Source organism: Amblyomma mixtum, chromosome 4 (assembly GCF_055824585.1).
Source record: "Amblyomma mixtum isolate Tamu chromosome 4, ASM5582458v1, whole genome shotgun sequence".
NCBI classification, from domain to species: Eukaryota; Metazoa; Arthropoda; class Arachnida; order Ixodida; family Ixodidae; genus Amblyomma; species Amblyomma mixtum.
Window position 1 is genome coordinate 97,865,397 of NC_143015.1, and position 22,463 is coordinate 97,887,859.

The following is a 22,463-nucleotide window of genomic DNA, read 5'->3' on the forward strand; positions in this document are numbered from 1 at the left end:
TGGATGCGAAATGCACGCGCATGATAGGATGAAAACAAAGTAAAACTCCAAAACAGAGAAACTCTTTAATGAAAAAACTCCAAGAGAAAACGGCAGTCAAAGCACGGGAGGTACTCCATTCTCAGTTTTAAGGGTATCACACCTATTTCTACATGAGGGGCTTAGTGCAGGATAAGCGGCGTGGCATCGTCCTATTTCGTAACTGAAAACTCCAGCGTTTACTGCGCTGCCCAAAGAGAATATAGCTGTCGTGGGCCCGCCGAACCATAATAGACGCGTGTACTAGAGAGGGTACGTGTTTATCATGTTTTCCTGGTGGGTGATCATGGGGTCCTATGTTTGATCATGTGACCGGTCCAAGATCGTCATCATTAGCCTAACTACGTCACCTGCCGGATGCAAGTCTCTCCAAGTGACCTTCAACTAACCCTGTCCTGTGCCAGCTGCGGCCATCTTATACCCACAAACCTAATCTCATCCACCTACGTAGTATGGGACATCACGAAGTCCCAGTGCTGGGATACCATGTGGCCTTATCCAATGGGGTGATCCATCTCCAAAGATCATCGAGCCCCCCCCCCCCCCCACCTCTTGCACCATACGGTTGACGTGGGTATCCTCGCACACTGCCTCCTCCCTGGGAACGAGGTCACACACATTATCGCCCGAAGACTAACGGACCAGACCACTGGGCACCCTCCCCCTCCGGAGTAGAGGTCAGTACGCCACCGCATCGTTACCTACCGAGCAATCACCGGAAGCTACCGCTTAGAGCGCATTCATTAACCACCGTGACATAAATTCTAAACAAAACACACGAAGTCATATGGAGGCAACTACAAACAAACTTCCTACCGAAACCCGCACTATTTGCAGCTATGTACCCCACTGCTTCACTCCCCCTCCTGCAAGAAATGCGGCCTCAGAGCCGATTTAGCACATATCCTATGGGCATGCCCCCAAAGACGTCAGGCATGAGGAGCTGCAGCTGCAGTAATGCCGAGCAGTGGGTGAGGGGGGGGGGGGGGGGGGGTGGCGTTGCTCAGCTCGGACCGGGAAACCCAACAAAGGGTCAATGAGGGAGTCATAGAAGTCGTCACAGCCTCCTCCCCCGACCGTTAAATCTTCGAGCAGTGGACGCGAAATACGTGTCGTTCTCTTTCCTCGCGCTGCCACTGACTCCTGTACCAGCCAATGCGCATGTGTTCGGCGACCTTAACCTAGAACGCTACGCGGAACGGAGACACTGCACAGCGATGTAAGTGTGTTTCGTGTGACGCTTCACCCAGACGCTATAGACCTATAATAAAACTATCATACAACAGCGCATAACTGTTACTGTGAAAAGAGAAATACTGCTGCTAATAAAATGTCGTGCAATTATGGTTTGGTTTATTGGGGTTTGACGTCCGAAAGCGACTCAGGCTATGAGGGACGCCGTAGTGAAGGGCTCCGGAAATTTCTACCACCTGGGGTTCTTTTAACGTGCACTGACAACGCACAGCACACGGGCCTCCAGAATTTCGCCTCCATCGAAATTCGACCGCCGCGGCCTTGATCGAACACGCGTGTTTCGGGTCAGCAGCCGAGCGCCATAACCAGTGAGCCACCACGGCGGCTCCGTGAAGTTATCATAATCATCATCATCAGCCTGACTGCGCCCACTGCAAGGCAAATGCCTCTCCCACGTCTCTCCGATTAACCCTGTCCTTTGCCAGTTGCGGCCACCGTATGCCCGAAGACTGTCGACAAAAATTAAAAAAAGAAACGTAAGAATGATGAACAGAACTCGCACCTTTCTCGCGCTAGTTCATGCTATTTGTCCGTTAGCCATGTAAAGCCCTCCGTTAAAATAAGCTATGAAACGAGAGCAAAAACATGGACTAATCTGTTCCCTTCTGTAAGAGCAGACTTTTCTTTTGCAGGAAAAGAGAGGCCCACTGTCTGAAACAAAAAAGTGAAAGACACGTGGCATTGCGTTAGATATGCTAATGTACTTCACGGGCTTCGTTGACAGGCACCTTCTTTTCCCTCGAGTTGTGCACAAAGAGGAAAATATAAATAATAAAAAGTCCGCGTATCATCCTATTAAGCCTGCGGCGGTGCTCCATTAGTTATTCCCTTCAGGCCCTGGATTTGTGTCGTTCCTGCCTTTCCGTCTTTGTGCAATCAGCGCTGCAAAGTGCCTCCCATTACTAAGCAAAGTGCCCAAGCGTAAATATCGTGATGTTTCGGACTGTAAATACGAGATTTATTTATCCTGTAAAAATAATATCAAATCATCCCATCACTTCACAAGCCCCATTCCTCAACCTATTTCTCAAAGCGATGTGTATCATTTGCCAGAGGTGCGGAAGACCTGCTGTAAGGTCCTCAACTAGAAAAAACTAAGTCTAGCGGAGAAATAACCTCAAATTTTAACGGGCACATCTATACCAGCAGGTGACGGAATTGTTTCTAGTGAACCTCTTCATTTATATACGTGTCCAAATATGCGCTCAAATTTTAAGCCTGCTCGGCCGTTCAAAAATTGGTCGAATTTGTTAACTTCAGGCGCAAGCTACTAATTTTCCTCTCCATAAATTTGCTGAACCCCGTAATAACGAATTCGAAGGGGCCCGGAGATAACTTTGTTATAGCCGTAGCTTCGTTATAGCGCGCCTTGACCGAGCTTTCACGAGGAACCGTCATTTCTTCGTTATCTCCATTATTTCGTTATAAACATTTTCGTTATAACGAGGCTCGACTTGTTAGTGCTTCTTCCTGCACCGTTGGAATCGACCTAACGACGAAATGCCGGAACTTCGTATCTTTTACCGCTCGTTTTCATTCCCTGCCCATCGCAGGGTTAATGAATGCATCCAAAGTCCTTGGACACGTGTGCACTACGAGCATCCGGGCTCCAAGCGAAGCCCGCGCGCAGTCTTGAGACTGGGAGGCGGATCTCTTTCACTGTCCGCCGAGCACAGTCGGGGTTAACTAACCGCGAGCGGAGGAGTTCCGGCAGCGCCGCGTCTCCGAAATGCAAATGAAGCTGCGGTCCTCGAGAAAACTTTTGCTCGCGCACGGCTGGACTTTGGCGTGCTGCAGTCGGCTTTTGTTGCACGAGAAAGAGAGAGAAAGAAGGGGAGCGACATAGAGGAGAAGCAGTAAGTTGAAAGTTTAGTGGCGCCGCGCAGCGGCAACTGGAGCACAGCGGGAGGATGTAATAAAATGTAGCGATGGATGGTATTTTTTAGGACCTGGAATCACACGCTCTGAAGTGAAAAATCAGTATTTGAAGGAATGTTCAGTTAAGGATATGAGTTGGCATCGACTATTATTTAAATATTATTGAAACGCATTTAGAACGAATGTGCTGCTAAAAAAAAAAATTGCGAGGACACTTTGGCAAGTAAAGTGTTAAGAGGGGAAAGCTGAGGACACTATGCCGTGACGACTTCCGGTGGATGTGACGTCATACCCTTCCCGTGGCTCCATCGATACCCACATTTATCCGATACCCGCATCTTACGGGGATCTTAGATGTTAATTACGCCTAATTACACATTTTTCCATCTTATTTGACACAAATTTGGCGATTTTCCGACCATTCTGTGACAATTTTCACTCTGCCGTGACGGCTTCCGGTGGATGTGAAGTCATACCGTTCCCGTGGCTATATCGACGTCCGCACTATTTCGATGCAATTTCGATATTTTTGCCTATAATTAAACAACTAATTAATATGCTGCCCCAAAACTTGCTTCTAGGTTCATATTTTTGTCCTCTATCTGATGCGATCATTCGTTTTCTTCTGTCTTTTTTAGTTCCCGAGTTAAAGGCGTGTAACACGCTTTGTTAACTGACGACAGCATGAGCCATTAAAGGCTTACGCCTTAAAATTTAATGTTTGCTCGCAAGGAGCGAATAAGTCCTCGGAGACTGAAAATTGGTTTTTTGGTTTATTGGGGTTTAACGTCCCAAAGGAAGTCAGGCTATGATGGACGCCATAGTGAAGGGCTCCGGAAATTTCGACCACCTAGGGTTCTTTAACGTGCACTGGCATCGCACAGCACACGGGCCTCTGGAATAGGAAGCGGAAGTAAGATGAAGAAGGAAAGAGGAAGGAGATAAATGGAGAAAAGAACAAAGGGAAGATGGAAAGAAGGAAGAGGGAAGAAAGGACGGAAGGGAGCAAGTTACAAGCCCTAATTGAAAGCATTCGAAGCTGACAAAAGTAATAAAAACAGGCACGGACGCAGAAAGAGGCCCTTGAGTTTGACACTGGAGGAAAGGAAAAAGAAAAGGAGGAAAGTAAAGGTGGAAAGAAGGAAAGAGGGAGGGGAGGCGGATTGAAGTAAGGAAGAAAAGAAGAAGGGAAGATGGAACAGAGCCAGGACGAAAGGAAGGATAGACGGGAAAAAGGTAGGATTTAGGGAAAACTAAATGAAAAAAATAGAGAAAGGGAGGAAGAAAAATAACAGCATAACTGATACAGAAAAGAAATTTAAAAAAAATTGCGCAAAATTTAAGCATGGTCTTCACTTAAGGCTGGGAACTACTTAGCTGGTCACGAAATGAGTAGGCGTGGCCGTTTTTCAATGAAGGTGTGTGCTTTCAAGCGGACTGTGCGGTCGGTCGCTTTACTCCCTGGTTAATGAACTACACGGTACGCTGTTTTCTTTCCTTCAGAGTGCGAAAAGCTTGCCTAATTTGATTTAATCTGTTTGTAAGGCAAAACAAAGTATTACCTGTAACTGCTGTATCTCCTCACTAAGCTTAATTACGAAACTTAGAATGACGAAAAATTAGTGTCTCGATGTTTTAGCATGTTTGTTGGGTTAACCCAACAAAAAAAGTTTTAGACAGTCTATAGAGTGCCTATATACTTCTGCCTATAAAGTCTATAGATTGTCTATAGAAAAATCCTAGACAACAGTCTATAGACAATCTGTAGACTTATGGCCATACACTTTTAGTCGACTTTTGTCTATAGACAGTCTATAGACTATCAGTAGACAAAAACCAATATCTATAGGAAGTCAATAGAGTCAATAAGAAGTCTATAGACTGTCTATAGACCATTTTTATAAGGGCTAGCATAAAAAATTTGTTTCATGTGACCGGTAAGAAACAACAGATTTAGGATGCTTAAATAAACTAAGTGCAATTTCCCGCCCATCCTTGAGTGCTCGGAGAGGTCTCGGGACACCGCACCGTACGTGCACAAAAAAAACAGAATGTCCGGAATCCATCATAATGATATAAAGTAAAATGGAATAAACTGCAAATAAGTTGCTGAACGGAAGTCGAATGAGCGGAAGTATAAAATATCGAAGGGAGAAAATTGCTCTTGACGATTGCTGCGGCATATTCTTCACTCGTTACTCGTTTGGCCATTAGCAAAAACCAACTAGAATTTTTTTGTTAAATTCTGAATCAGAGGACAGTTTTCCTTTGAGCCCTGATTACCAATTCATTATTCAAAAGTTCAATTTAACTAAATTCAGTTCTTTTATTACTAGAGAACTGGACTGCCTACAGGGCTGAAAGTCCCAGCCAGCAACTTGTCTGGGTCCTGGAGCTGTTTTCAAAGCAGCAGCAGACGTTGGTTGCAGAGTGGGGTAACAAAATAATACAAGACTAGGTAAAAAAAAGGTACCAGGAAATAGAGGCAAGCTAGAAGATTTATCGTGACAATCGATACTTACTATTTTACAATTCTGAAAAGTGCAAATCGTAGCTGTTATGGAGATTTAAAAGACTACCTGTTTGAGTTTATTTAGTGAGGCTGATAGACTGTGTTTGAATGATTGCAGTTTATACTGAGTGAGAAACTATGCCCAGTTCTGCGTCATTAGTTTATGAACGAGTGCAAGGCGCCTGGCATCCTCCGCAACAACTTTCCATGCTTTCTTTTGACGAAAAAAAAATTTGTGAAAACATTTGACGAATATACAGAGCCTTAAGTACTTAGTACTTATTATTCAATATAATCTATGACGGCGCACCTATGTTGAGGTCTGCTCTAAACCGTATTGCAAGGAGGGCTACTTGCATAGAAGCTAGGTGCGTGCAAAAAAAAAATTATTTCTTTTCCCGGGGTTTGGTGTATATCTCCCGCATTTGTGGCTATCATTAACTGTACTGTAAAGAAATCAGAGAACGGCAGTTCTTCTGCAGCCTAACTCTGCAACTGAAAACCTTTAATATCGCGACCTGAAACAGTTGTAAATATGGTGAGGTAAACAAGTATTTAACTTATTAGCAATGAAATGAAAATCAGCGCAGCAACATAGTAGTAGTAGTAGTAGTAGTAGTAGTAGTAGTAGTAGTAGTAGTAGTAGACGTTTATTCGGCCAAAATTTACAGGCCGAGCATATCGACCGCCTGGGCGACCAGAAGTCGCTGTTCTTGCTCCCCTTCAGCGCCAAGCCAGTCGAGCCAGGTGGTGATGGATAAAGAAGGTGGGGGGTAGGAACCCGACTGCTGAGCAGCCGGGCAATAGAAGAGGCAATGGGCAAGGTCCGCATAGATACAGGGGCAGTTGGGACAGGAAGGGTCCGATCGATAGCGATAGAGAAAGAGGCGAGACGGGGTGATGATTGCATTCATTTGAACGTGCAACATACATACATCGTACAGCAAAATATGTCTGTTTGAAGTATAGCGCCACAGTATTACCTTGTAGGCCAGGTCTATATGATTTTGGTCACTCTTCTTGTATTCATTGGCGGAACGACGTTTCGGACTGCGCTGTAGCTGCAAAAAAAGAAAAGCAAAACATTTGAGAGCTTATTGAAGTTTTATTAAAGACAACCAAAAATAACGAGAAAAGGTAAGGAGAAAAGGGTAACAGAGTGGTTACTATTAGAAGGGTACTTTGCCAGAGTTGGCTGAATGTAACGCGGAGAGATTAGGAAGTGTGCCCGGATAAGGAGGGCGCCCTATAGGGATAATCGGAGAACACTGGGGAGCAGCTATTCGGCAGTGGACGCAGTATGTCTGTTGAGGACGATGATAATGACAGAAAGTGATAACATTATGGTATAGTACGGTATGCTATGGTATGGTATCCATGTCATCGGCACGGTATGGCATGATAGGTTGTGGTATGGTTCGTACGGTATGGTAAAGCACGGCATGACGAGGTAGGGTGTGATACTGTACGGTATGGCATACATGGTATGATACGGTGTGGTATGTTTAGTATTGTGTGGCATGGTACGATATGGAATTGTGCGTATAGCATGGTATGGTTTGGTTTATTGGGGTTTAACGTCCCGAAGCAACTCAGGCCACGAGGGATGCCATAGTGAAGGGCTCCGGAAATTCCGACCACCTGGGGTTCTTTAACCTGCACTGACATCGCACAGCACACGAGCCTCTGGAATTTCGCCTTCACCGAAATTCAGCCGCCCTGGCCGGGATCGAACCCGCGTCTTTCGGGTCAGCAGCCGAGCGCCGTAACCACTGAGCCACCGCGGCGGGGCTATAGCTTGGTATCGTATGGTATGGTATAGTACGGCATGGTGTGGTACTGTACTGTATTGCATACATGGTATAATACGGTGTGGTATGTTTAGTATTGTGTGGCATGGTACGATATAAAATTGTATGATAGGTATAGCATGGTATGGTATGGTAGAGTACGCCATGGTGTGGTGTGGTATGGTACTGTACGGTGGTAGGGTATGGGTATGGTATGTCGGGCGTACCGTCCCGAAGCGAGACATGGGCTAAGCTGGACGACTCCGGATTAATTTAGACCACATGGGGTTCTTTAACGTGCGTTGACATCCCACAGCGTAGGAGCGTCTTTTGCGTTTCCCCTCTATCGAAATGCAACAGGCGGAGCCGGGCTTAGATCCCACGTTCTTGGGTTAAGTAGCTGAGCGCCATACGCAGCCGCTAAGCCACCGTGGCGAGTTAAGAGAAGTTCACTAAAAGATCTCTTTACAAGGAAACATAAAAGCTGTGAATTGCAGCAACAGCGCACAGAACTCATAAATAACACTTCACGGACTGACACTGCTGTTAAACGTTGCAGAAGCAGCTGAATAAGGTCAGTGTTAAGCAAGTCTGGGAAATTTGGTACATTAAAAGGAAAACAAAAAAGAAGCAAAAGTATTAAACTTGAATTTCGCAGACAGGTTCAGGCGTAGTGTGCGCAAATACACTAGGTACAGTAAAATCCAGACGAATATTTCCTGCAGGTTTGGACGACGTCATTTGTTCAACTATGATCGAAGTAATAAGTACAGCTGCAACGGAAAAAGATTAGCACAAGTGACTCACGACCGGAGCGGAAAAATTGCGAGACGCGGCGCTATTGTAGCCGTGTGCGCAGATAGCGAGAGTGCCTGGCACATTCCACTTTAAAAAAGTGGGGGTGGCCGACAGAAAGCAGCCCATCCGAAAGCAGGCACTGCCACACATTACTTTTGACAGTGCATCCCCAGCACACTTCTAAAGGAAAAAGGTGATAAAAATAACAACGATAGCCACGCCAGCGCAAAAAAATAAATAAAACGCGATTATGTGCTCAGCCACCTTAGCACATGGTTTGGCTGATAAGAGATCTACAGGCGTTCGTTTAAGACGTTACATTTCAGATGGGCTAATCTCTAGGTGGGTTGCTTTCTACCGGCCACCCCCGCTTTAGGAAATGGAATGTTCCTGGCACTCTCGCTATCGGTGTACTCAGCAACAATAGCGCCGTGTGTCGCGATTTTTTCGCTCCGGTCATGATTCACTTGTGCAATTCTTTTTCCGTTGCAGCTGTACCTTCTATTTCGTATGAGGAACAAAAAGAATTTCCAAAACCCGCTTTTCTTTCGTTCATAAACTCTCTCTCACTTACGACATGAAACAAATTATCATGCTGCCTATTTATCAGTTAGTCTTGAACACACAAGCGCAGTGCGGTTTTCGTTTTCTACCACGCAACATTGTCATATGCTCTAAGCATGGCCGGTATCCCAAGACTAATGCGCAATCGATACGGGCACACACACAAACACCGAGCTTTGAAATCGCACTCGGGTAACTGCGTTGCAGGCTACTCCGCATCGAGTTCTTGTTGATGCTAATGTAGTACGGGCCTCTTGCGAATCATGCAGCCTCCGTTACTGCGCAGCGTACAAGATAGGCACCGCATTGACCCGATTTTGCAACTAAATGGTATTGTTCCTCAACGTATCAGAACTTTTTGTGTTTCGTGATTTGTGCGCATGATTCCAGAACGCAACGGCTCCTTACATCGACCCACCCACAGCAACTAAAAGTGGAAGCTTGTTGGCAAAATAGAGAATTTTGGTCGGCACCATGCGGCAGTTTTACCTACACTCTGTACTTTAGCCGAATGGCGGGGCTTTGAAGAGATACTAAATTTTGCGTCTTATCCTACGATAATCCTGACAATAGAGGGGAACTCGCGTGTATAGTCAAAACTCATTGAAACGAAACGGTTTATAACGAAAAAAATAGATATAGCGAAGTAGTGGTTATTCCTCTTGGAAGCTACCACAGAAGTCCATGTATCTGAGGTCTCGTTTTTACGAAGTAAAATTTTCCTGTGAAGCGCTGAAACGAAGCGCGAGCGAGCCCCACTGGTTATTTCGAGCAGAGTGGATCAATTTATAACGGCACTCCATATTTTCATATTCATTCGAGTTTTTGGGGACAGAAAGTGGCGAAAATAGAATTAGTTGTTTCGGGTGCCAGAAAGGACTTCGGCCTAGCTATGAGCATGTAATGTACAATCCTTGGTAACAAAAGAACTGCGATTAACCTTGGGAAAGAACTAGAAAGAAGTTGATGTTCCTTGTCTTCGAAGCATTTATGAGCACTGTCGGTAACCTTCAGTGTGGCGTACCCATTCTCCAGAAGGCATTGCTGTGATGCTGTCAAGTGTCGTGGCGAATGTAAGGCGCCAAGCGCAAAAGTCACCCAATCTAAAACGGGTGTCCCCGCCGAAAACCTTACTTTGAAGCTCACCGAATTAGAAAACCTAATCAGATGCCATTTAAAGACGAGTCAAAACCTACGAACGCTGATCATAAACTGCAGTATTTTGTTTTCAACCTTTTCAGTTGGCGTTCGTCGGTTCGATTCGAAGCAAATATTTTTCGTCCCAAATGACATATCCGGGCCTCAGGAAAGCCACTTGGTTAATTTTTCGAGAAAGATGGGCAACTGTTGTTGACACGCAGGCGCAAAATTTCTGACAAAGTGTCAAAACAGTTGGACACTGTAAGATTAAAATGCGCGTTAGGACCTGTGAAATTAAAACCGTAAGGATCGTTGAATAATTTCCTTTTTCAAAGACAAAACTGACCTATACATTCAGGAAAAAAGAGTAACATTTGTACTCGGGGCTAATTCTGTCCACGGGATAACAGTGGAGAACATGCTACAAAACTAAATATATTGAGAAATATTTCATGCCGCGTCATCGAGTTGACAATAGAAAGGCGTCGTATTTTCACAATGGAGGATGCTAAGTTCGCTGGACACAAAATCAGTGCTATGCAGAGCACACCACAAGAAAAAAACTTCGGGTTCACAATGTGCACAACTCAGTACAAATCGCCTCGAAAGTTAAAAGAATATAGATATTAAGGTTTTGGATGCGTGTTTTTTACTTTGGAATGGTGCGCAAGACAGTGTTGTATACGATTCACGAGGTGGAATTCATCTACACCAGGTAAACAAATTATAATTGCTTTTTTTCTCGAACCGTCTCGATTCCATTAGCCGAGCGTGGCTCTGACATCACAGACGAGTTGATGTTCACGCGTGTCATAAAAAATGCGATATAATTGCTGCTTCTTTTTTATTTGTGCCACCAACGCCTTGGAAGGTTTACGGGAAAGTTGGTGTGAATTAAGATCAACAAAGCAGCGGCAATACTGCAGTTTTTGTATGCCTCACGCGAACTCAAATCGTCTGTGACGAAACAGCCGTCATTTGGTTGTTGAAACCGAATGCGAATCAGATCAGAGAAAAAAGAAATCGAGTATAAACTATTCGCAGCTTGTTTGCGCAATACATGTGGCGGTCGATGTTTTCTGATGTGCTACGCATCATTCCAAAGACGGAACACGCAACTCAAATTTGGTCGTCTCCAATCCTTTAAGTGTCATCGTAGTAACCTTGATCATGAAGCGTTTTCATCTACCCTCTCAGCGCGCACACTTTAGATTCAGGGTTATCGAACTGATATATCATATAACTGATCGATCACAGTATAGACAGTGTTACGAACATTCAGGAAGGTCTTGAAGCAGCAGGGGCTGCGATACAGAAGTTTTGAATATGATGAAGCACTTTTTGGCACTAAAATCCGTTAGGCGCAATTTTACGTGAACGACTTGACACCCACAAGCTCCTACTTACCATTTTGCTTTACACTTATGAAGTTTTAGTTTATGGGGCTTAACGTCCCAAAGCGACTCAGGCTATGAGGGACGCCGTAGTGGAGGGCTCCGGAAATTTCTACCACCTGGGGTTCTTTAACGTGCACTGACATCATACAGTACACGGGTCTCTAGAATTTCTCCTCCAAAGAAATTCAACCGCCGCGCCGGGATCGAACCCGCGTCTTTCGGGTCAGCAGCCGAGCACCGCAACCACTGAGCCACCGCGGCGGCACACTCATGTAGTGCCAGGCAATAAAGAATAATGCCGTTGCTCTGGAGGAAATTTTTTATGTCTTGAAATGACATGAAAGAAATATTGTTATCTCTTTTGCTATCCTTAATTTATTTAACTCTTGGCTGTCAAGAGGAGATAATAGAGAGATAATTAGATGCATTCTCGTAGTATCGGGCTAGCAGCAGTCGTCCCCTAACTAATAACTCCTCGCGTGCCTTCCCCAAATTCATTGTAGCAATTATGTTCCCTCGCTGTCTATACTACTTTCTTATTCACCACCCCTAATTTGCTAATACTTTTCCCTTACTATATTCTGTCCGTTCTTGGTCAGTACTTCCCGTAGCGCCCTCTTCTGGGTGCTTGGTGAGGCAGCGAGCGCCGCGTGGGCCGGGAAGATTTACTTTGTTTATTCACGGGCGCGCGTGCCCCAAACGACCAATGCAGCCCCCCCCCCCCCCATCCCCTTCCCCCTCTGTCTCCTCGCAAAGCCGGTGGACCGGCCAGCCAGCCTTGAAGCCGACCAGTCGATCATGAGGCCGCACGGGGGTGCGCTCGGGTCGCCGCCTCGCGTCTTGGCAACCGCAGCGATCATCGGCGACCAATATAGGCTGGCAGTTCGATCAATGCCACTCACATTGGCCGCCCGTGCGCCGCTCGGGCTGGTCGCGTTCTCAACGCTCGCGGAGAGACAATGCCCAGCGCGCTCTGGCGGGACTATTTCTTTCCTCCTCCTCACCATTTCCGAGCCCGGAGAGTGGCAGTTAGGCGGGAAAAGTCTGTGTGAAGTGCTGTTCTCCGTTTGCGGCACTGGGCGCGAAAGTCGTCTGCTTGAGTAGTGAACGTCGTCTGTTTTGAATAGCGTTTGGGCTGCTTAGCGAGAGCTGTCTGCTCCAAAAGGCTGTTTTCGTCTGCTTGAGGCGCTGCGAAGCACGAAGCCGTGTGATTTCTACTGGGGTTCGTCTGCTTCGGCGAAAGTCAACGTTCTCTGTGGAAGTTCGCCTGCTTCAATGAACATGGACTACTAGTTAGAGTTTGCCTGCCTGGAAGGTCCCGTACGGAGTGAAGTTCGTCTGCTTCCTACCGAAGTTAGTATGCTTCAGTGAACGTGAACTGTTCCGAGTGGAAATTCCTCAGGTACCTCGCTGAGTGAACAACGGGAGATTTTTTTTCTGGAGTTCTGCTGTTTCGGCGAAGGTCAACCTCAGTGAAATTGAAGTTCGTCTGCCTCGGGTTTCGCAAAAAACGAAACCTTATCTGCCTCGCGGGCTGCGAAGAGTGAATTTCGTCTGCTTTCAGCTACGAGTTCGTCTGCTTCAAGTATCGTCGACTGTTCTCAGAGGAAATTCGTCTGCTTTCAGCTACGAGTTCGTCTGCTTCAAGTATCGTCGACTGTTCTCAGAGGAAATTCGTCCACCTCAGTGAAGTTGAAGTTCGTCTGCCTCAGGTTCCGTATAAAGCGAAACTTTATCTGCCTCGGGTGCTGCAAAGAGTGAATTTTGTCTGCTTTCAGCTACGAGTTCGTCTGCTTCAAGTATCGTCGACTGTTCTCAGAGGAAATTCGTCCATCTCAGAGGCCGTGCCGAGTGAACCTCGTCTGTTCTCTTCCGGAATTCAGCTGTTTAAGTGCGCGTCGTCTGCTTCGGGTGCCACGTCTATAGTGAACGCCAGCTGATCGCAGCAAAAGTTTGTCTGCTAAACTTAACTTCATTTGCACTTAGCAGGAGTTTGTGTTTCAAGTTCCATGCATCGAGCGATAATTATGTAGTGATTCACCTGCGTTGACACTGGACGATGATATCAAAATGAGAATGCCTATATTGCCATCGATGTGGGCTTGGATTCAGCTGTCGCATACTGAGTGACATCGAATCTGTTTTCTTCGAAGTGTGTCCTCCGACTTTTCTGCACGCAAACTTCGCTGTGACGGCGTGCGCTTTTTTTATTCGTCTATTTCCGCGACATAGTGTTGTGAAAGCGTATCGTTCGATCGTTAGCTTCTTTTCGGGCAACTGTCTGTTGTTGGCAACGCGCATAGAATGCGCATCCGGCTTCAGCTTCGCTCTTCAGAGCGAGTCGCCTGTCGCTTTATGTTCGTCCATGCTCGTGACATTTAACTTGCAAAACCAAGGCTATCGTGTTAAGCTGTGAATAGTTGTTTATCTGATTTAGGTCCAACGACCCTCAGCTGCAGCGCGCATAATTTGTTTTGAAGATCGATCTTTCTTCCAGGAACTTCTTCCTTTTTTGCTACTTTCCGGCCACCTGCATAATTCTCAGCTCGTTTTTCGAATGCTGGATGCATTGGTAGCCATATGTGTTCGCTCTGAACGCGCTTACTTTGCTGTTGCAATAGTTTTCACAGGCTGTGGATAGCTCTTTATAAACATCTTCTGCGTCATGAACATTTCTATCTCAATTTTTTTTTTCCGTATGCAAAGTCGCCTGTCGTTCGTGTACCATCACGTGATACCGTCGCTTTCCTATAACACCGTCTGCTTTGTGCCGGCCACCGCCCAATATTGTACATTGTGTGCATCTCCGGTGTAACAAGCTCCCAGAAGCGGTGCCACTCGCTGTGTCTGTATTTCCGTGATGGATGTACCTGTCGTCGCTCCATAACTGAAGCCAACAGGCGCTGCTTTTTACAAGCACTTTTTCCGACAGCTGCGCGGGCGAAGAGCATCGCGGTTTCAACAGCTGTCTTCAAGTGGCGTTTCTCTTCACATCGTGACCGCCTTTCTTGGATCACCTGCTCTCCGACTGGGAACGACTGCCGAAAGACCGTTCTCTTTCTAACTGCTTCGTGAGTTACAAAAGACTGGATCGTTCTTCACCACCTGCATCGCTGTCATACAAGCTTGGTCGTTCTCGCAACTTCCGCCCTGTGCAGCCAGTCTGAATCAGTGGTCTACACCGTACACCGCTGTTCATCAACTGCAGACAATCGGACCCTTGTATGTACAAGCTAGTTTGGTTTTATTGCATTGTACTCTGGTGTTTCCATCTTTATACACCGTGGTTTCCCAGTCCGACACAATCATCGCGCTCTTCTGAATCCGTGCAGAAGATCTGACCTTTGAGCCTAGCCCTAAAAGTGTCCACTGTCGCCATATCTGTAAAGAACAAACAACACAAGTCCAAAGAACCAAACTTCACGCTTCGAGACAGCGGTATGGACGTCTTTGTCTCGACTGACTTCACTGAGGACCAGTAGAGGTGAAAGGTATCAGGCAGTTTGGATGAATTCGTCCCGGTACATTGGCAAGACCTCTGGTCTCGCGTGTGGACTGAACACCAGAAGGCCGAGACGGAAGACATCGTCGCCTCGGGTAACAAGATCTGTGAGGCAAGGAACGTGGACCATGTGCGCTGCGCGCGAGGACCTGCCAGTTGTGAAAGTGTGTGAAATCACGATAGTGGGCCGGTGACCTCTGAGGGTCGCCTGGTGACCGGAACCGTCTTCACTCCGCCGACCAACACACAAGTGCACTTTCGGAAGGAAAGGACATAAGCAGGTACAGTACATGATCGCGATGCTTATGTACAACAGTTAGGGGGCAATTATTCATTGGCATACACCTGAGCGCAGCCACACGGCCAAGAAAGAAAGCTAGACAGCTTCCTGAGTAGCTTCGAATCCGACCTGGTGCGGGAGTCGAACCGCCTGGTCGAGGCAGTCAGTCTAATAACTTACTTAACCAGGGCGACTAGGAGATGGTAGCGAGGACAGTGTCAGTCCAATATACCACTGTGGATGGTACAGTGCAGAACAGACAACGGAAGAAGACAACACATACGAGCGCTGATGACAGGAGCCTTCACTCTGTCTTCTGTTTCGCTTTGCACTATCCGCATTGAACTGTTACCAACTTGCTCAACTATCCATCTTTCTTTAGACCAATATATTTAGGGGAAACCACAAGGCCGAGTAGAGCAAATTCCCGGGACAGATAACTATCCCTGGTTCGATCTCCAGGAGCAGGGCAAACTTTGCTTCAACAGCGAATCTTCCGAGAAAGTTGTAAAGCTTTCCTTTGTAGCCTGCGTTTTCGAACGCTTTGTTGTACTTGAAATTTCAGCGTGTAGTGATTCAGCAACATACGGATGGCAATAAGTTTTTGAAGAGTTAGCTTGGGATATCTTTAAATGCCTGTGTCTTAAAGGCAGGCAACGAAGACTATTAGAGCATTTTGTTATTGACGAGAAGCGATATACTGCACAGCGCTGAAATGACGGGACACGAGGAGGACGAAGAGAAGAGCGAGACAGTGGTTCCGTTTGCGATAAGTCAGTATTCTTCTTTAAATTACATACGGCATATTATTTTTATTTATTTATCTTTTACCCACAGCGCCATTTGGCATTACAGTGGGGGGGTTGATACAGCAACACAGCACATAAATGCAGGCAAATACAAAAAAAGAAAAACAGCAGCCCAAGCATTCACAAAGTAAGCAAAGAACAAAATTGACGCAATGCGCATCTATGTACAGAATTTGGGTACAAGAAAGTCAACTGTGTTGTTCAGCTGTGTTGTTTTAACCGTCAGGACTTCGTCATCCGATTAGTATTGGTTGAGCCGTCACAATACGTATGCGCCGCATCTATCTCAAGCCAATAACAACACCAGAAATCACAACAGCCCATAAAAACGAATACGGAGAGACAAAAAGACACCAAAACTGCACCTCTGTGGTGTCTTTCTGTCAGTCTGTGGCCGTTATTTGTGCGCTGAGGTGAATACAAGCATGTGGAACTAACTAGCCCAGCAATTCGTCTTGAACAATATCAATCTGCGATGTGCGACCAGGCTAAAATAACACCCTATCTATCATCTGATCCCGGTATGCATTCGGAATCAGCCTTCATGCTATATACATTACTTCTACATTTTTTTAGGCTCTTTGCACGACAGACGTTCCGGCTGCTTTCGCGACCACTAGGTGCAAATTTCTTAACAGAGTAAACCTGAAGTGAAGGGCTTTCTTTTTTGCGCCCTTCGCCTAAATGTCGCCTCTAGTTTTTTTTTATTTTAGCTCTTGGGGAACTTCGCGCTTCATGGCGTTGTGAGACATTCACCAAAAACAAATGATCTAGGTGGGACTTTCTACGCCTTGGGCGGACTCATGACATTCTTTGTGTCTGGTCTCTGAGCGGAGCTCCGGCCATTATGTTGACACTCGAAAAAAAAAATTCGAATAGAACAGATTCCCTAATGCTCCACATGTACACAAAGCATCAGCTGGTTGCGCAATCTCTTAACTTATGCCTAGGGCTTGGACTTTTAGCTTTTTATATTCAGAAAGTTCGGCGGACTTTTTCCGGTCGCAGAACGCAATTTTTTTCCAGCGAATATTTTCAACTAATGAAGTACTGACTTTTTTCGGTGATTTAACTTGGCAATCCTGTATGGTCAAAAGTCACTTAGAGTACATATCTCGGCGTTTTTTTTTTTTTTTTTTTGCAGTATGAACAGTTTATTTACCAGTAATTAACGCGGAAACCATAGTGCTTAGACCTATGCTTGTACGAGGAAATGCTATCGTCATTAAAAGGCAACGCAAGTTAGACGATATAACCGAACAAAGAAAAGCGCTATTCAAAAGTTTACCTATAAAAATAATTTGAGAGTTTGCCGTTGTTTTGCCGCGCTGGGTTGACTCAGAGGGCAGGGAATTAAATTGTCAGCACGTTGATGGTAGCGACTGAACTGCCACTCAATCATTATGGTAGCGTCTATAGACAGTCTATAGACTTCTTATAGCCTCTGTTGCCTTCTATAGATATTTCTTGTTGTCTATTTATAGTCTATATACTGTCTATAGACAAAAGTGTACTAAAAGTGTATGGCCATAAATCTATAGATAGTCTACAGACTGTCTAAGCATTTGTACTGCCTAAAGACTGTTCTCTAGGATTTTTCTATAGATAGTCTTATAGACTTTATAGACAGCAGTCTATGGACAGTCTATAGACTGCCTAAATATGTTTGTAAGGGAACATGCTACTTGTTCGTGGCGCCCGTGGACGGTTTCGTGTCAGTGTCCGACAGGCAGTTGATAAACATACTTAACCAACCAACTGCTCTAAGCGGGTGATGATAGTCAACAAACAGTGCTTAGCTAGCAGGCGCCGAGGATATGGTGCTTCCCGATGTGCAGAGGCGTGTAAGCTATAGCGAAGCAGTACATCATATCGCACAACTGTGCCGCTTATACAGCAATGCCACCGTTGCTTCACGGCCCTGACTTGCCATCTATAAATGCCGTGTATGCGAACAATACTGACGTTCCGGTTAAAACCACGAAGTCCAATGCCTACTTACACCGAATCTCTCCGTGAGTTTCTGGTTAACCGTAACCGGGTGTAGGCCTTGTCAGGAGGCATGCCTGGTCTTCCTCCTTTAGCCTCACCTCGGGGGCATACTGTACCTAATATGGCCAAATAAACATACTACTACTAATACTACATTGTACGGTAAACCTTGACATACGCAAGCATAAAGTGAAATCGAAATAAGCAGTATCTGTTAAACGAACTTGAACGTATTAAAATATTGGTTTTAGATTTATATTATCCGTATACCAAACAAAGCAGTCTGTAACAAAACCTCTTTCGTGGGTGCAGCTATCAGCAATAGTTATACTCGGAGAAAAATAGCCAGGATTAATATTTTTATCAGCTTTATCAGTGTAAGTTCAATTTGAACTGTGTCTTGCACTTGCGCCCACTGGGAAACTTTTTTTGTATGATCGATTTATATGCAGTTATGCCCTACATGCCCGGAGTTTACTTCTTTAAATTTTCGTTTCTTTCAAAAACAATTATTGACTGGAACAATCTCGACCGACACGTACTCCCTTTGTCAAAAGTTATTTAACTTTCGTGTAGAGGATTCCCCTAGACTAAATGTTTAGGAGGATTCCCCTAAACATTTGACCAATAGCAACCGAGCAACAGGTTTTTGCTTCTCAACCGTATAATGGAGTAGTTACGGCACTCCTAAAGACCAAAAGATGTGAAAACCTGAGGAAGAGGGCTCCCTTACTTTACAGAGATTCATAGCTAAAAGGCTGTCGTAAGTGCTTCGCCATGCGACTAAGAAACAAAACTCCTTTGCCGGGTTACCTTTGGCAGAGACTGTGCTTAGCAATACTTGTTCATTGAAAGGGTTAAAAAAAAAGAGCTATAACTTCGCTATGCCGACTAACTGTGTCTTTCGCGCCCTGCAGCATCCCGAAGGGCTAAAAGTGTTCGAAAAACGTTAGAGATCACTGCGGCGATCCTCACTGGGATAATGCGAAAGCATTGACGCGCTTATACTCTTTCGACGTCCGAGGCTGTCTCGACGCCCTCTCACTACATCGACGTCCATGGTTTTATTCGCCTCTAATTACTTCACATCAACCAAAGCTTTTTTGTCTGCTTAATTAAGTTATTTAATCACCTTTCAATCTATTTCAAACCTTCAACCAGCTTAGTTGCGTATTTTCCCGCAATTTCAGAGTCCAAGGCTGTGTTGACATCCGCCCGCTATATCGACGTCCGTGATTATTCCGACATCTGCCCCACAGCGGTGGCTCAGTGTTTACGGCGCTCGGCTGACGACCCGAAAGACGCGGGTTCGATCCCGACCGCGGCGGCCGAATTTCGATGGAGGTGAAATTCTAGAGGCCCGTGATTGTGCGATGTCAGTGCACGTTAAAGAGCCCCTGGTGGTCGAAACTTCCCTCCACTACGGCGTCCCTCATAGCCTGAGTTACTTTGGGTCCTTAAACCGCAATAAACTAAACTAATTTCGACGTCTAATCAACTTGTTCGCCTCTAATTAATTAAACAATTACTACACGTGAACCAAATTTTACGCGCATCGACACTTTATCGTCCTCTATCACACTCAATCATTCTTTTACTCCTAACTTTTCCTCGAATGACGCAAGGGCTGCGGATATGTTTTGCGTCCACTTTCTGCGGACACAAAACCGCGAACATAGCCAAGTAGTGCTTTCGCATTGAAAAAAGGCATCTTGCTCCAGATAAGGTTCGTAAACAGTTGCAGAACTCTCACCGCTTCTCACCGGCGCGCGCTTGTGTAAACGCCCACTGCCTTTTTCAGCTCCCCCCCCCCCCCCCCCCCCTAGCTCTCGCCTCTTTCATCATTCAGCTGCTTCGTTGCTCCGTTTGCGCAGCTCGCCGTTAAGCGCTCAAAATAGCTCGGGCGCGCAAAGCCCGTAGCTTGTCAGAGCCGTCGGCCGCAGTGCCGTGAGTTTACTCGGACCGAACTTAACGAGTCAGGCAGCGGCCGAACTTCGAACGACGTGCTGCGGTACAAATGAAGGTGGCCAGTGTGCGGTGAATAAAACAAGCTGTAGCGGAAAACGCCCTGGCAATCTGCTCTGTCGTAGTCGTAAACAGGCGCGCGCTCAAACGATGCGCCAACGGTCGCTCGTATGCCTCACTGCTGAAACATGCAAGACCTAGCGGTGGAGCGGCCGGGTCTCTCTAGCTTAGGTTATGTGGCGCGCGAACAGCGCGTCCAAGCCTCGCCTGTGCGATGTGAGGGTAAGACATGTCTCGTTCACGTGGCTATAGGACCGTCCTTCTGAGATGATTTTCTTGTCACACGTGGCGTTATAGAGGAGCCGGGTTAAACATGCATGCTCTTTTTAGAGCGCAGCTCTTTGGCGTCCGTTCCTGGGTTTCGCGTCGTCGTCGGCGTCGGCCTCGTAACCAGCTCCGCCCCCCTTTCATCCCCCCAGCGCTATCGGCGTCAGCGGCATCAGTCAGTCGCTGCTATCTCTTCCTTCCTCCCTTTATCGTGTTGTCCGCTTGCTGCGCGCGCTTCTGCCCCCATCGTTTGCCGCTGGGTGTACACGCCGGCCCCCTCCCCCCTCTTCCTGCGAGTCTCCGGTTGTCAAAGCGCCGGCTCGAACTTAATTCCTTTCTTCGCTCCTCCTCCAATGCAACCCCTGTGCGGTGGCAATCAGAGAGCCAGATCGGTGGCGGCGGATCTGTATATGTGCACCGCCCGAGCCGAAATTGCGAATACGTGTGAAAAATAAAAAAAAAATTCTGTGATAGCGCATACATGTGTTGCTCGATTTCTTTGCCTCAATCTATCGAAAAGGTGAAACAGCTTATTTGCTGCGCTCAAATTTCGCATTAGGAAGTAACGTAATCGTCGGTAATTTTTTTGTTAATAGAAGATGATCGGCGTTTCACAAATATTGCCATGCGAGGAACGTGATAGAAGTTTGGTGACTCTGTGCAACTCTGGCGTACTTAAAGGGCAAGTGCATCACTTTTTCCGAATTCCGCGCTATTCAAGGATTCAAATCTATATAGACTGCAGGTAAAGCATGCCAAGTGTTTTTGCGCTAGCTTCTAAAATATTGACGTAAACGACGATTAAATTTTAGGCTTCTCCTCACAGCACCAGAGGAGTGCAGAGAAGCTTGGTGTGACGTCACGGAAGGTAAGATTTCAAATTTCCGCTGCCGCCAACCATACCGTTCATTGCCTAGTTGGATGCTGCCAAACAACCCTAGGAGGCATTTGCCTTCGGTGGCATTGCTTGCTTTCCTTGAAAGTAATCGTTTATGTGTTGGAAATGTACTGATGCCTTCGATGACGTCATGATGCGCCCCCAACTTGGAGTTGGGCGCTGCGGAGAAGCTTGATAGACGATTCGATTTCAATCAGCGATTACTTCACCTATTCAAACGCTAGCACGAAATGACCTCGAATGATTTACCTGCAAGTTTCACACATTCAACCCCTTCAAACTCGTCGGTTTCTAAAACATATGCAGTTGCCCTTTAAGCGAAGTTAGGTCAGATGTCACCTAACTTTTCTAATTATATTTTTTCCCTCTAAACAACATTTGGCATTCGGAGGTTGTGGGTTTTCGATCCCACCGGTGCCATGTGGTTGTTTTTCTCTTCGGTTTCCTAACCAGCTTTATTTCAGCGATAAAATAATTATACTATTATTTTACCATTGATTAAGCCCACAAATTATAAAATAAGAGAAAACATTCACTTACGCTACTTGGTTTTGGTAACTGCTGGCTTCATTCATATACCTATTTGTCATAACGAGCCCCTCATTTCTTTTCCCTTACCTATCGAAACAAAGGGACTTGCATATTTAGCTTCTGTGTTTGGAGCATTCTAGCCGTTCTTCCCTGCGCGCCATAAAGGATAACATAATTATTTAATGCAAACGCATTACTACTCCCATTACGAGAAAAGCCAGCGGGCTGTGTGTGTGCCCGCATATGACACAGAAAATTCCAGCGATGGAATGAAAAATACGGTGACGTCATCAAGCGCACGCATGACGCACACAGCAAGGCGTGTACCGCCACTTCACACAATCCTATATACGTCGTTAGTCTATATTAAGTTCTCACTTAACGACCTCAATATGGTGCCAGTTTTCCCGACAACATTCGCACTTAAATTATGACGCACCCGTTTGTCGTACAGCGTTCCGGGTTTTGTCAAACGATTTCTCGACGCATAATACAGCTTACACGTGCTACTCAAGTTGGAGGCCAGCTTGCGACAGGGATTCGAACCGACGACATAAGCACCTGCAATTGAATGCCTTCCCACACCTTCGTATCAAAATTGTGATGCATCCTTTCGCCGTACAGTGTTCCGTGTGGTGCCATACAGTGGAGCGCACTGCCTCATATTTTCGCGTTCCACACGCAAGCACTCTTAAGTGTCTCTGCCGATTTTTTTTTCTCTCAAAACGGAAAGGTCCTTGAGCAGGCGTGTATCCACTGCACACCTATAATGCATGGCGACCGAGAG

General features: G+C 46.0%; 1 protein-coding gene across 3 annotated transcripts in view; it reads left to right on the plus strand.

Moving 5' to 3' along the window:
• LOC149347545 (uncharacterized) overlaps positions 1 to 22,463 on the plus strand; it is a 54,029-nt gene that overhangs the window by 25,161 nt on the left and 6,405 nt on the right. The window contains exon 1 of one of the 3 annotated variants that reach the window (XM_089587191.1): positions 13,970 to 15,155. The exons of the other annotated variants lie outside the window; for them this stretch is intronic. The gene's annotated coding sequence lies outside the window, so the exon portion shown is untranslated. Of the gene's footprint in view, positions 1 to 13,969; positions 15,156 to 22,463 lie in introns of those variants that run through there. 3 annotated transcript variants of the gene reach the window in all.